The 15,605-nt window shown below is 43.7% G+C and overlaps 1 protein-coding gene across 6 annotated transcripts in view; it reads left to right on the top strand.

Annotated features, from left to right (window-relative positions):
• Positions 1-15,605, top strand: part of Ten-a (Teneurin-a transmembrane protein) — a 990,045-nt gene that overhangs the window by 467,712 nt on the left and 506,728 nt on the right. The window lies entirely within an intron of this gene.

Consider the following 15,605-nt stretch of genomic DNA (forward strand, 5'->3'; position numbering starts at 1 on the left):
ATAGTACCATTTGTTTCGATCACTTCGACATCATTTGGCAGATACGCGTTTCAAAACGCTAGAAGAGGTTAATAAAAGCATTCTCGATTTCATTCACTCGAAATCCCTATATTTTTACCGAAAGAAGATTCGTCAGTTATCCGAGGAATGACAGAAATGCATAAAAATTGACAGAGATTATTTTCAAGATCGAAGTACAATTGAATTGTTTGAAAATAAACATTAAATTTATTTTAAGAATACCGAGAATTAATTTTTGCACTTGATGTTTCTCGACTCGTGTTCTTGTTACTTTTACTTTAATATTTCTATATTTTACGTTTGCAAAAGTACAAAAACAATTTTTCGTTCAATAAGATAAAACATTACGGATCAAGGATTCCTCTTAAGGTACAAATTAAAGATGCAGGAGCCACGAAGCCCCACGTACACCACGAAATCACTTTATCGTAGGGCTACATCATAAACTGGGATTTTTGGGCAGCCGTGTATCACATTTACCTAGGTCTGACCGAAGGTCCCTTGATCCCTTAATCCTCGCGGACTAATTTTCAAGAATCCCAGGACAGTCTCCAGAAGGGAGAGTAAATCTTTCCCTTCCTTGCGAAGCACATATACACCGTCAGCATATCCACCGCAAGGAATATACTTTGATATACCTAATTGAATGTAATACTTCGGTGGAATTTTCGGAGGGCATACAGAGCCAACTGGAAGGGTCTACTTTTCTAATAATAGTAATTGAAACATACTACGTTACAACGTTTAGGTATTCTTTAGCTATTCTTCGCGCACTTCCTCTATATATTGTACACTATTTAGTCGTTGTGCCCTTGGTTATTAGATCGGTGAATTATACTCTAGGAATTTAGACGTAAAAACCGAAACAGTTGAAAATAATCGATAAATAACGTTCTTGGAAAGTATCCGTTAGAACGGAAGTTATCCGAGCACTTTGACGACTCAAGATTGGCAGAAGACTGATCATCCAACGTCTGAACGTTAATAATGCAGGAACAGAGGGAGTAGAAAAGTATACTGCTGAAACATTTACTACTAATCATCAATATCAATTCTTCTATGAATTCCACAGTAGATAAGTATCGTCTTTCTTACCCTGTCCAATACCAACGAGAATATTTTCCCTAGAATTTCTTACCAAAGTATTATTCATAGATCAATCTTCCCACAATACCTCTTTTATATTTCTACCTATCGAATACTATCCCCTGGACTCTCTAAACTCCCTAAATCTCGCGTTACTCGAACTCATCGATTCTAACCTACTAACCGATCCCCGATTTCGTTCCACCCTTAAGATTCCCTATCTACCTCGCAGGTAGCTCACACTTTTGAACACATTTCCCAACATTTGATCAGCGTTGCAGCTATCCACGTCACGGACCCGATGACGCAACGATAGCGAGCCAGAAGATCGCGTTTCGATAGGGACTATTAAACGTTCGAACGTCCAGCCTTCAACCACTGAATCTCCTTCGACGTGAGAGTGCAGGAGATCGGTAGCTCTTATCGTACGAGGGAATCTTACCGGAGCGAAGTCAGGGTTAGGTTAGCACGGCCCAGAAGCTCTCACGGCCCGAGTCTCAGGTATTGGACGTTCAGGTTATTACAGACGCGATACGGGTTTACGCGAACGTAACGCTCGAAGTTAGGGGGTAGATAGGATCGTGAGTAACCGGACGCACTTGACTGTAAATGATGTAAACGCAGCCCGTGTCGAGGATTATGCGGGCGTTACGTCGTGCTACAAACTGTGACAGGTTCTTTAAGACGACACCGATATTGGACAGATGCGTAACGATACGCAGTTTACGATATCGACGAACGAGTCCAATCGTGCACTTGTGGCGAATGAAGATTGACGCGTCCTTTGTCGCCCATAGGGGACCAGGACGTCTTAATCGGAAGCCTATGGTCCATACGTGATTAATGTTTATCGGTCCGGCATACAGTCGGTTGCAGGAGTCGCGTAACCGTTTAATGTGGTCTGGAGAAGCAAGCTTGGAATTTACGATGTAACGCGGCCGTGTGGATCGAGAACGAAAAAGTTTGGATACAATAGGATTCTGATGGTCGTGGAACAATTCGACGAAAGGTTTCTGTAAGTGAGATTGTTGCACTTATCGAGGTAGTCGATTCAATGAAAAGTGATAGATGCATTTAATGTGGTATAGAAGAGTGTGTTTAGAATAAAAAAAAATACTGCTATTTCTTCAAAATATTTTCATTTTTGCTCGAAAAAAAAAGAAATAGTTAATATTTACAGGATTATTGTAGCGTAGTAAACTTGTAAAGTACGTCTAGAATTTTGCGAGCAACTGTACACCAGAGAATTACAATTCAAAGCAAGTTTCGAATCTTGAAGAATACAGTCTCGAAACGGAAGATCTATCAAATCGAATATTTGACGCGTGGTACAATTTTGTTCTCAGGAATTCGATTATATTCCAGGCTTCGTTTTCCTATATGGTATCTCACTGTTGCAATTTTCTTTCTTCGGGAATACGTGCTCTCTCTTCTCAGTTTGCATCGAAACGCACCGTTACTTCTTTCGTTCAATTTCACTTTCGATTTATAGTTGTTTAATTTCTCGTCCTTTTTTCACGCAATAACTTTGAGCTTACCGAAGAAAATATTATCATTAGGATCTCTCCGAGAGTCTTTTTACGGTTAGAGTATCAGGTGTTGATTATGGAACGGAATGTTAGCAGTTTTTAAATTGCATAAAACGTAGCAACACGATGGTCGTTATTGCTGCGAATTAACACTCGAGATAAAATTCCTTTAATTAAAATATCCAGCACGTGGCAACCCATTAGGATCATCACGATGTACAAGGGTGCCCGATAATTAGAGGAATTTCTTCTCGAGTACTAATTTGTAACAATGGTAAAACAATTCGTTCTACAATACACTAATTAATACTAGAACGTTTCCCTTTACCGAAATACACGGTACGAAATACGAACGAAAACTTCACTCGAATTATTATCCACCACAATTATTACTACTTGCACAACTAACACGCACTCTGGAAAGTTTAACTAATAATTCTTCCCTTGACGACTCATCAACGAATACACAATAGAAGACAAAATTATTATTTTCATTGGAATGCAATCGTTCCACTGCCACGTTAATACTTTCTTACAATTCCCACTAATAACAATAATAATAACGTCGTCAACGATATTGTCAAACACCATAGAAGTTTCTCTACTTAACGTCCCACTGCAACTCCATCGTCCTCTACGTTAAATCCGCGTCAACCGCATTCGTATTTATCAGCTAGCGATCGTTTGATCGTTAACGGTATCCAGCTTCGTTAAAATAACAAAGTATCCCGCGACGAGAAATTTCAGTATCGCGAACGCGTTAGCTGGAAATCTGGTGGGGGAAATATCGCGGCGCACGGTGCTCCGGCGAACAAAACAAAATTATCGGAAGGTACAATTTATTCATGAATCCAATTTCATCCTGGGAAATCTATTTGCATTACGAATAGACTAGGTAGCGCCGTTTGCGCATATTGAGCAGAGAAAAGGGTTGCACCGTGCATACGGTAATGGCCGAGTAAAGTAAATCGATGCCGTGCATATGCATCGGTAAGAAGTCCCAGCCCCCACTCCGCTCTGAGCCTCTTTCTCGCGACCAATGGTACGGCGAGGTGGTGGGGGTAGGTTCTCGCGATCGACTACGTAATGAAATCGGTGCGCGTCACGTATACGCGCGCAATTAAACGAACCGATCTCGCGAGAAAGGTGGCGACATTTAAAACCATTTACGTGTAACTCCGCTCTATCAGATATTACATCTTTCTTACCAGGAGTACTTTTCTCGCGTAATCGCGACCCGAACGGCACCAGGAAACCGACGCTCGACGTTATAGGAATTGTTAAACGATGCAAATAACGTAGGCGGCGGCGGCGGCCATTCGCGAATACTAGATGCCGAGATTTCGCGACTTTACGAGGGCTGAATTGTAATCTTTGCCAAGGCGAAGCGCCGCCCAACAGCCGCGAAACTTTACCCGACACGAGGAGCAGATTTTTCGCCAATTCACGCGGTAAGTCGTTTCGGACGATACTCGATGGAGGACACCGGGTATACCGCAAGTGTGAATCGAGTTGCGAATACCTCGATAAGTGTACGGTGTACTTTTGTCCTATGAAAGGTGTAAAAACAATCTGAAATCCGCGGTAAGATTTCAAATAACGGGTGTTCGGGAATTTTTTTTTAACGATACTATATATTTGGGAGAAGAACATTTTGTTTTTCGTGGCAAAAGAAATTTGATTCCCCCCCCCCCCCCCCCCGGGGGGAAATTACTTGATATTTTGTTCCGGTAGGAATGAAAGTATGTAATGATATTAAATTTGGAAAAAAAAAACGTGGAAAGATATTGGAGACGAAGAGTCGAATACGTTTCAAGGTCACTCGATGTTTCCCAACAGGAATTGCAATTTCCAAATTATCCCATAGAATCGTGGAAGCGTCTGGCCATCGACACGTGTACTAAAACTTCACGGAGACAGCGTATACGTTACAGTGGCAGCTAGCCGGAAAAAGCAACTAAACATCTCCTTAGAGAATTGAGACTTCGTTACAAGCTTTCTCACCGTCGTCGCGGTAACACCGAACGCGACCCGGCGACGGAAGACCGCCAAAATTGATTAGTTTTCCGATGAATAAAACATCGTGTATCGAGTGTTTCCCCAGGAATAATTACACGATACCGGGAACCAGAGAGAAAGAGAGAGAGAAGAGTGGGGGGGAGTTGGTGGTGGTAGCGGATGAGAAAGTACGTTGATTAAAGTTTCAGCAGAAAAATCAACGTCGGTGGGTAACATCGACGGAAGCTCAGATAATGGAGGGTACTCGAACACGGTGATTGGAGCAGAAAATACGGTCGTGAAGGGGGTAGAGAGAGGCAGGCAGGGGGACAGGTGGGTGGGGGGCTGCCGCGTTGTTCTCCACCTGGCGGGGGCCCTCCTCCCTCCTGTTGTTGCAGGGAAAGTAGTTTCAATCTCGAACTTCCCGACGTCATAATTTCTGAACGTCAAAGGAGCAACCTGTGCGCGTCCGCTTATCCTTCAAATTACATTCAACGTTAAACATATCATACGGCCGATTGGACGAAGAAGGATACACGACCGAGGAGGCAGAAGACCGATGAATTTGAGGAAACACAAGGGACCCGAGAACACCGGAGCTGTAAGAGGAAGCCACGCCGTGGGAGCGCGACGAAGACGGAGTCCTACGACTTCAACGTCGTAGAAGAGGGAACGAGAGAGAGAGAGAGATGGACAGGGGGAGACTGAGCTGAACAGAGAAAGAAAGAGAAGCAGAGACGTTGCGGGAAAGAGAGACCAAGTAAGAAAGAGAAGCAAAGACCTAACCCAGACCGAGACAGAGAAAGGAAGAGAAGCAGAGGCCTAGAGAGAAGGAGAGACAGAGAAGAGACACGTGGAGCAAAGAAGACAGAGAGCGAGAGACACGGAGAGCAAGAGAGACGAAGACACAAGCAGCCAGAGAGAGAACGAGAGAAAGGGAAGTGTATACACGTTGAGGGTGAAAGAGAGAGAGACGAAGAGACTCTCAAGGTTGGAAGAGTGACTGCTCAATCTTTCACGGAGGCTCCCTCCGATGATTAATACGAGAGCGCCGCCAAGACCGAGACAATTTACGTAACACGGAGCGAAGCTGATCCGATTACTTTCGGATATCTTTTCGAGCACACCCGTAGCCCCCTTCGTCGTCCCCCCTGCCCCTCAGGGTACCACGGCCGCAGATTCGCCACGGGTTGTTGTATCTCCGTGTTTTCGCGGCATCGATAACCGTGCTGACGCTGCTGGCTGGGAACGATACCCCGGATTCTTGCACCGCTAGGTAGCCGGGATGCATTAAACATTGATCGCTGTTATCGTTTTCCGGCTCAGCCAGTTTTAATTGCGCCGAACGGGGGCGTCGTTCTACCGTAAAAATTCTTGTTAATGTAAGGGCAATTGACGGACCGATTAACGGTTCGGTTCGCGATCCGGGGGCCAAGGGGGACGGGGTTCGGGTCAGGGCAACGAAGGGTTGGGGGGCCAGAGACCCGAACGATTAACCCCGGGCGTATATTGAATCCGTGGACGTGTAATTTGTGCTTTTTACTCGAAATCGCCATTACGTCGCGAAATTGCGATAATCGGACCCGATAAGCGACTTCGCGTCGAACCGAATGCCCCGAGGCCGATAAACTGTCCGCGAATAATCCGCAGCCATGGAAATTACGAAAGGGGTAGCGAGGAGGGGAGGCGCGGTGATATCGTCGGGAAAGGAATCGTTTCCGTGAACGGGGGAAGTCGGTGCCGCGCGAACGCGTTATTATTTATAATAAACGAACTTGGATTTCGGTTTTTCGAAGCTTCGAGGGTGTACGGGGTGATTCGGATGTCTGTGTGTCCGTATTTCGGGGGATGAATACTAATGTGTGTGAAAAAATGTTCTGTGAACTTGGGTCTCGTGTACCTTAATTTTTGAGTTACGAGTGATCGTTTAAATGTCTGTGTCCAATTTTAATATTTCTTTGTTTAAAAAAAAATCAATTTTTGCAAGATGTATTGGTAGAATACATCTCCAAGGAGAGTGTGGACCATATCGAGCAACTTTTACTTATTGGTAGCTGCTGAAGGCTAATTAGAACAGTCAGATACTCAGTTTCCTTCAGAGGTCAATTTCTCAGTTGCGCACAGTACATTGTTGCCTTCGGTCGAATACACGATAGATTTTAAACGGACCCGAAATACAAGTTTTGAACAACGAAGGGAACACTTTGAACATTTTATTCGATGTTTTACTCGTCACAATAAGTAGATTCGCATTGGAAATATTCTCAATCATCCTGTATATTTGTCTCCGATTTGCAGAAACGCGATAACCGCATCGTTGGAAATTCACGGGACTCCATCTTGGATTAAAATCCGATGTCTGTTTCACCAGGGTGATATTTTCCGTACGCGAACGTTCATCCTGAATAAACCACGTTCGTAACGCACACTGTCTCTGTTGAAAAAAATTTGCTTCGCGGCTCGCGAATTTTTCCTCGAATCGAATCGAAAAATCCTTCGAAAGCTAGTCGCTTATTTGAGAATCGTACGTTCCCTGCTCCTGTCCGCGCGCGCGATGTTTCATCGCGAATTGTTGCGTCGATTCATTAATATCGAAAACAATCTAGCGCCTGCAGCGCGTAATCGTTTTCATTTTAATAAACGTCCGAGAATTCATCGTCCGCGTTCACTTTACCGTGAATAAAATAAACGACTAAGCGACGAAATAAGAGCGTTAATATTTATACGGGTGTTCGTTTACAGGATATGAATTACAGACAACGGTGATCATTTTTCTCGGTTTCGGTGGAGATCTGGATAACTAATTAACAATAATTTGCATACGTTCCGATCATCGAGTCACGATCGTTCCACGACCCTCGAACATCGTACCCTTCCCCCGCCAAAGTTGATTTTCTAGTTTCGCGCAGCGGCCGGGCGCTAAATTGCAACGAGCGCAATTAATTTAGATTCCCCGGCAATATTGCGCTCTATCGTCGTTTCAGCCGTTTCGAAAAGTAAAAAAAGAAAAAAAAAACACCCGAAGAGTGAGAGAGAGAGAGAGAGAGAGGGAGAAATACCCCATGCCTCGACTATTCAAACGTTTCTGGCGCCAACGTTTTCTCTGGATCTACGGAAATTGCGTTATTGTCGGTTACGATCGAGCCGTTGGAGAGTGTAAAAAAAAAAAAAAAAAAATTTTCGGGCGCGGGGGTCGGGGGCGGGAATGGAAAAAGAAAAATACGTACGCGCGAATGTAACGAGTCCGTCGCATTCCAGGCGCGTTTCGACGAAATTCATTTTCCATGGATTCGACAATACGCGGCCGTTAAAAATTGAAAAAGCGTTCCGCGCAGTTAACAAATTACTTCCTGGCGCGTTCGCGAGCCCCCGTTACGGCGGAAATTAATATTTTAACCGATGAACGGGACATTAGCGCGTCTCGGGCGGATTCGAAAGCGGAAACGAGCGACGATCGAGTTTATCGACTGCTTATTTGCAAAATATTTCACAAGGTACTCGTGCCCTCGCCCTCGCCCTCGGGAGCGTAGATCGACGTTCCTCGTCGAGATTCGACTCGACGGTCTTCGCGATCGATTCGATCGTTTAACGTTCCAGTTACGAAACGATGACACTTGTTGATTTGTCGAACAATGTCAATGGAGAGCACCGGTGTATATAATTTGTTGGATTTTATTACCAGAGATACGTAACGACCAGCACGATGAAATTACGCGCCTTCTGAATACGAATAAATTCTACATGGAAGAGCTAACTGTTTTTCATGGGTAACGAGTGGACAAAATTTGGAATTATAAAATATTGAAGTGTAAGGAATTTAAGAATTGATGGTCATTGAGGAATTTACTTTCCTGAAAAGTTTCACTCGACTGTTTCACAGAAAAGATGGTTGAGAAAAGAATAAAAAATGCATAGATTAAAGCAAATCTATAATTACGTTAAGAGACAGAGGATGAAAATAATTTTCAGACATTGCAATTCCACCGGAGAAAAATCGTAAATGTTACCGAAATTCGATGACCGTTATTTTTGTAAATTAGTCTTATTTCCACGAAGCGAGTCTTGTAAGGAAATCATCGATTATAAAGAAAGTCGAAGAAAGACAAAGTTTGTATCATCTTCATTGAAGCCACGGGGAAAGAAACGAATACAAAGAATGACGTGTTATAAAACCTCGGATAATGTGACACGGCGAACTTAATAACATTGTTAAGGTTAAGTTGTGACATAGACGAAGGGTTAAGATCGTGTTTTTAAAAAAAGGATGTAATACCGCGTCAAAGGCGCTCAACTTTACCTCGTGGGAATACCTCGCGGAAGTACTGCGTCAACTTTCAACTTTTGAGAACAAAAGTCGCCTCTGCTGTATCATCGGTTAAAAAACTGCTAAGAAATTGAATATAGAAGAAATTTCAGCGATATCGAAGTAACTTCCAAATTAATCGAGTTTACCGTTTCGATAATTTATGAAATAAAAATTATTTTTCTTTTCAAAGGTACCATAACATCGCGCGATAAAGAATTTTATCGTTCGAAGGTCTCTGGGACATTAAAAAGATATTGAAATTAATTTAAGAATTGAAATTTACGTTGGTGTAAGTATATAATATTTGAGATGATTTTCAATTTAATTAGACGTACGGTCGAAACTATTATCAAGAAATAATGAAAAGGACTCGAATCAATAAGTGACACAAGATGAGCTTAAACAGGTGTGTACGTTTCGAATTACGTCCCGATTCTCTGCTTTGGTATCGTTTTCCGTCGGAACTATAATTATTCGCGGATACCTCGCTGTTTTAAATCCGTGGAAAATAAATGTTTCGGTACGTTGCACAGTTTCTTCGCAGTTACCGAGCGAAAAAGGACGGGCACGAGCGGACCTTTAAACAATTATCGGAAGTATCGACGGAACAATCTCATTAAGGATAACAACGTTTTCGTTTCGTTCTCTCGGACGGTGCACGCGGAATCTGACGGTACGTCATTAAAGATGCGGCGAACGCTCTCGAACATGCTCATGTTGCTTTTCGAACGATGAAACACGCCCTCTCGTTTTCTCTTTCCTCGTTGTTAGACAGCGTGGCTGATAAGACCCCCGAGTAAAGGTTACTACCTCCCGAGTGAAGGAAAAATTCCCAGCGACGTAAGCGTATCGGAATTCGGAAGATTTCGAGTCGTTAAGGGGTTGTATTTCCATGGAAAATTCGAGAAACTCGGTACCTGGATCGTGGTTGAATTTTTTGAATCGCTAGGGGCCGTGAGCGTTGCCTCGGTATCGCTTTATGCAAATATCTCGATTCGGAGATTCGGTTTGTGCAACGTCCTTGTCAATTTCGTGCAGAGACGGTGGAAGAACTTTTTCGGATAAATTTGCGACGAGGTTAATTGAGGTTACTTTGCTTATCGTGAGAGATACAACTTTTAATAATAATGATTATTGACGAATAATGCGAGGAAATCATACAGTAAGATAAGAGTGATTCTATTTAAATACGAATAGATCAAATTTAACGATTGTACCAAGACTAAACTCTACATTATGCTATTAAACCTCTAACTTTGTTATCTCCACTATATATTCCTTTCTAATTGTGTTATCATATTTCTTACCCACTTATTCTTATTTTTCACTCTCTATTCAAAACTTTTATCTTGATTGCTTCGTTCTATTTTAGGTTAGATTACCGCTACAATGGCCGCTGACACTACAGTGGTGCCATCTGAATACATACTACGTAACATCGCAGTCTGTTAACCTTTTCGACCTTTCTACTTTCTCTCATATTTTCTGCATAATATTTTCTACTTTACCTAAAAAATCTACCAAATTGAGAAACAAAAAAAAATAATAAAATACAAACTTTGAGAGGGGTTAAGAAAGAGCGAGATCTACCAAATCGAGAAACCTGAGAATATTAAAACAGAACGTTCTCGAGCGGTTGAGGTGACGGTACAAACGGTTGGTCGATCTTCGCGAAATGGAAAACCAGCAATGCGGAGTGCGCTATCAAATCAGCGACAAGTCGCGCGCCCCGAGCGTAAATCGCGATTTTAAAAAGCCCGTAACGTCTGCGTTACCATATTGCAAGCCTCGAACCGCGCGTGCGATAAACCGGGAATGAAAAAATTCGTTAAACCGTGACATTAAGAGGAAGATATCGGGGCTTTTTACGATGTGCATTACGCCCGGCGAGAAGGGGAATGTAAAAACGCACGTGCCTTCCCCTGACCGCCGACAACCCCGTCACCCTACACCCTACACCCCACGTCGCCGGCATTCTTGCGGTAATATGTGTGAAATTGCGAGGGTGCATTTTTAGCTCTACATTTTGAGATTGCATTCCAAGAATAGTCTCAAATTTTTGCCCCAACGTTGATCGCGCGGGAGGAACAATTCCGTACCTCAGGGACTTGCACTTCCACGCCTGTCACGTGAATTTTCGCGAAACAAAATAACGAAGGGAAAATATTTCTTTCACGGGGATTCAAACAAGCGCGTACTGGAAGCTCGAACGAGTCCATTTTTATTAGAGACTCGCGGATACCGTACTTGTGTACAACGGATAATCCATTGCGCGCGATAAAGGGTGAGTCAGCCTGCAACGCGAAGGTTACGGTTACTTCTCCGCTGTCTTGAACTTTTGCAACGATAATATCTTTTTCCTATCTTGTACGAATATACGTCGTTCTGGAATTTGAGTTTACCGAGAGTGGAGAATATTTCGCAGCGTACGGGATTAAAGGTTACTTTTCATCCATAACGATAATATCGTGTCGCCTTTGAGCGAAATATTTTTTTTATAAGGCAGATAGTTAATTTGAAGTGGTCAAGATCGCGTTGTACAAATATCGCATTGAATTGTTGCGCGCGTAAAATATCGAATGAAAGGATAGAATTCTACGTCTGAAATTTATGTTAGTGTACCTGTGATGCGGGTAGCCTCTCCTTGTAACCTCTTTCCGAGGTAAGTAGCTCGTAATGCCATTCAGTATCGCAACCAAAGAGCAGCAAGAGGTTGGATACTCTGCTCCAATGAAAGCATTCAGAATAATTTTCCCAAAAATATACCGGAAGAAATGAGAAAAAATCTTTTCCGTCGAAATAGAAAGAAAAATAGTTCGCCCTTGCTGGGTATCGAAATGTCTCGTTGCATCGTTGATACAATCGCCATGTGGAACGAGACTCCCTCGCGAACGATTCGTTGCTTGCGATACTCTCGAACGGGTATACTTTGATCGTTTTGAATTTCGGTTGTCAGCTTCGTTTCGTCAAGTAGCATGCAAATACACGAATCAAAGGAAATCGACGACACTCGGTGTAACGGCCGGCCATTGAATTAATTCGCCCCGACGAGTACATATCGAACACGAGAACGTCATCCCCGCTTATTATGCGATACATTATATCGTACATCCTCCATTTAAATTAGTCATTAATATAAAGTGGCCACCGTTGTAAATCGGCCATCGTTCGATCGTTTCCCGGCGACGTGAGAATTAACGCCCTCGGTTGGTTACTATGAAAATTTTCCACCACCGGCGCGGAAAAGAAGGAGGGCTGGCAAAGTGACCATGGTCGTAACGCGGAAAATTAAAGCGCGAAAAGTAAACCCCGCGGAAACGAAGTGAAAACGGGTCGACGGCCTCGCTTATGTGCACAGGAGACTGTTATTACGGAAGTTTATAGCGACGACGTCATAATAAAGATTGCAATCTTTAATGTAAGCACGAATATGGACATCGTACCGTTGCTGTACGCGCACTTTCGAACAACGTAACCGCCGGTATTTCCCAGATAAAACGAAATAGTTGTGCGCCTTAACGTATTAAAGCCGAAATTAAATAACATCGGCGGCGTGCCCGCACACTCGATGGAAATTCTCTTCAACGAGCATTTTTCGTTGTTAACTTACCGACGTATCCAGATTGTTTCCCCGTATTCAGATGGGAGTACGTAAACGCCTCGATGCTTTTCATTTTTCTAATGCCGTTCTTATAATGCCAACCCGTTTCTGCGGCCTCGTGACGCCATCAGCTTTTACAGCTTTGGAATCTTAACGCTCGCCAGCTCCGCCATTTACACTCGGTTGCTGCCCTGTGCACCGAAATAAACCGGTGCTCTCAGAAATTTCAGTAGCTCACTGTGTCATCCGCCGCGAGTAAAACTTTCATAATAGTTACTTTTCTTATAGTTTCGGTACCAGTCTGAAGAATTTGGGGATTGGATACGGTCGTGATTACAACGTTGCGAACTTTGAAGAGATATTTATTATCGGAAAAGAAGACCAGGACTGTAATTCTTGTTAAGGAATGACTATGAGACCTTTCTTGAGAACCTTCGATATTGGAAAGAGATCATCTCTTCGTCCAAATTCTTAATTTCCTCGAAATTAGGACACAAATGTGTATTATAAGCGTAGTTTCGAATTCAGAGCGTCGAGGCTAAATTGTTTGGCCGCTCAAGGTCACTGCCGGTCGTCCCCACCCTTTCACTTGATTGCTACACCGTCTCGTCACACCTCTTCGTTGCCTCAAAGAATTGGAAGACAATGTCATTTTCTTTGCTACTTTTTTCCATTACAATATGTAGTAGGAATACTTATGCCTTAAGATCAAATCTCTGTAAACTTCTGAGACATTTACAACTAGCGATAGAAAGCTTGACCTTCGATTACCGAAACATTTAGGCCGAACTGTAGAAAATCTAGAAGGCAGCACGTGTTACGTTAAAGTACGATTAAAGTAACGGTGATGCGATTAAAATGAATCAAAATTAATTTTTACCACGAGTATTATCAACGACGATGTTAATAGTAACACTTTAGTAGCGGGAGAAATTCTGATGAATGCGCAATAATGAAAAAAATGACGTCGAATTAACCTAAAAGCGTTCGAGATTACTTGTGAATTACAAGTGAATTATCTTTTAATGCGTGCTTCGATACGATACCCAACACGAATCTCTTTGCCTCGTGAAGCCTTCGATCGCAATGTTTGGCGCGAAAGAGTTTTCATCGCTACTCCACGCACTGTTTACCCGCGCGCGGCAATAACAGGAAATCGAGGAGCATTGACGTTACCGTTGGAACAACAGCGGAAAAGATCGCGCGCGCGGCACGTACGAGCGATATATCGATAATGTTGTTCAAACACAGCCGAGCCCGCTGGTCGAGCAACAACTCGGAAAATATTAACACCGGGAGAAGCATCGAAATTAATATCTCGTCGGTGTTTCCGAGCGTACGCGGGATCAACGAGCGCGGCTCGCGACTTTCCCGCTCGAATTACTGCTGCGCGCGTTCCACAGGAAAGCACTCGACTCCGTGCTTGTCGAGGCTCGTCGAATTTCGAAAATCATAGGTCGCGGAGGGAGGCGACCCTCGCGCCCCTCACCGTTGCATACACGGTGTCCCGAGAACACAGAGCGGACCAAAACACGCAAACTCCTCGCGCGAACAGAAATCGAAAACTCCTTTATCATTTTGCAATGGGAAAGTTTCATTTTTTAGACGCGGCGGTTAACGTTTACTCAGAACGGTATTTACGGTAACGTTCGAAAATAACCGAGTGGCCCTCTGATCGTGCCCAGCGATAAAATACACAAGAATCGTGTTCCATTCGGGAACGAAAATCGAAATGCTATACTTTCCGTTGAATCTTTATCGCGATATTATCGTCGAATTGCCGAGATTCCCCCGATTGAAACGAGTCCAAACACGGCCCGGTTCGGATCACTTTTAATCTTTCGCGTGGAAAGTTTTTTCAAAATTTTCAAACTACGTAGAATCAAAAATAATCCAAAGTAGGTCGTGTTTGTACTCGTTTCAATCGGGAGAACTGCGCGAATCTATCTGTAATGATTTCGTAACCGTACGATGACAAATATGAAACAATTTTTTCGTATTTCCGATCGACGAACATACCTTTCTTCGAGTAGATACGAATGAGCGGAGACGTTCGGCGATAATTGAACGATAATTGTATATTCTTCGAGTACACGAAAAGTATACGTAACGATACGTTGGGTACATGAAAATCTTACCCGTATCTTGACATCGAAGGTTATCGGTATCGGTGCATTTCGATGACCGTTGATACGTATAATTTTCGACTTGTCTGGTGTTGTTCGGTCACCCCGTGTACACACAGAGACTCGATGCGAGCACAACGAGCGAGTATTCGGGCTTGAAACGCGGGTCGATCGAGTGCGGATGTTTCGGATGACGAAGCCGCGTGTACGCGTATCGGCACGTGAAAAGCTCGGTTCGCGTCGTTGCTCTTGCCGCGTGCGCGCCGTTAGCCACCCGGCCGTATTTACGCAACGTGCGCATTCAGAAAAAAATGCACGCGGAGCCAATGAACGTTTTACCTACTCGCTGCCGCCGACTTGCACGCCCTTTCTTCCGCGGGCACGACTGAAAAAGCTCGAGAGCCGCGCTTCACAGTTTGTCGAGCACGATTTGATCGCGTCGGCGTGAAAGACTTCCTGTTTCGACGGTTCGATGTATTCGCTTCTTCCCCCCGCTGACTCCGTGTGTGTACACTTTTTATTTTTTTTTTTTTTTTGCGCGCGCGCGTGCACCCGGTATTATGATATTTTAACAGCGCGCGCTTGCAAATACGCTGACTACATCTAGATGATGAAAATGTAGATATTCCAGGTTGAAATTGAACAGGTGTTTATCAGTTCGATTCGTTCGTATCGCGTAACGGGCCGCTACAGTGGAGGGAGAAATTGCTGGCAGTTGCAAGGTCGAGGGAGTGTCCTCGCTCTTGTGATATTTTAATAATGCCCGATTGCAAACGCGCTGACTACTGACTACATCGAGAAGATGGAAATGTAGGTATTCCAGGTTGAAATTGAACAGGTGTTTATCAGTTCGATTCGTTCGTATCGCGTAACGGGCCGCTACAGTGGAGGGAGAAATTGCTGGCAGCTGCAAGGTCGAGGGAGTGTCCTCGCTCTCG

The sequence above is a fragment of the Ptiloglossa arizonensis genome, chromosome 11 (assembly GCF_051014685.1).
Source record: "Ptiloglossa arizonensis isolate GNS036 chromosome 11, iyPtiAriz1_principal, whole genome shotgun sequence".
NCBI classification, from domain to species: domain Eukaryota; kingdom Metazoa; phylum Arthropoda; class Insecta; order Hymenoptera; family Colletidae; genus Ptiloglossa; species Ptiloglossa arizonensis.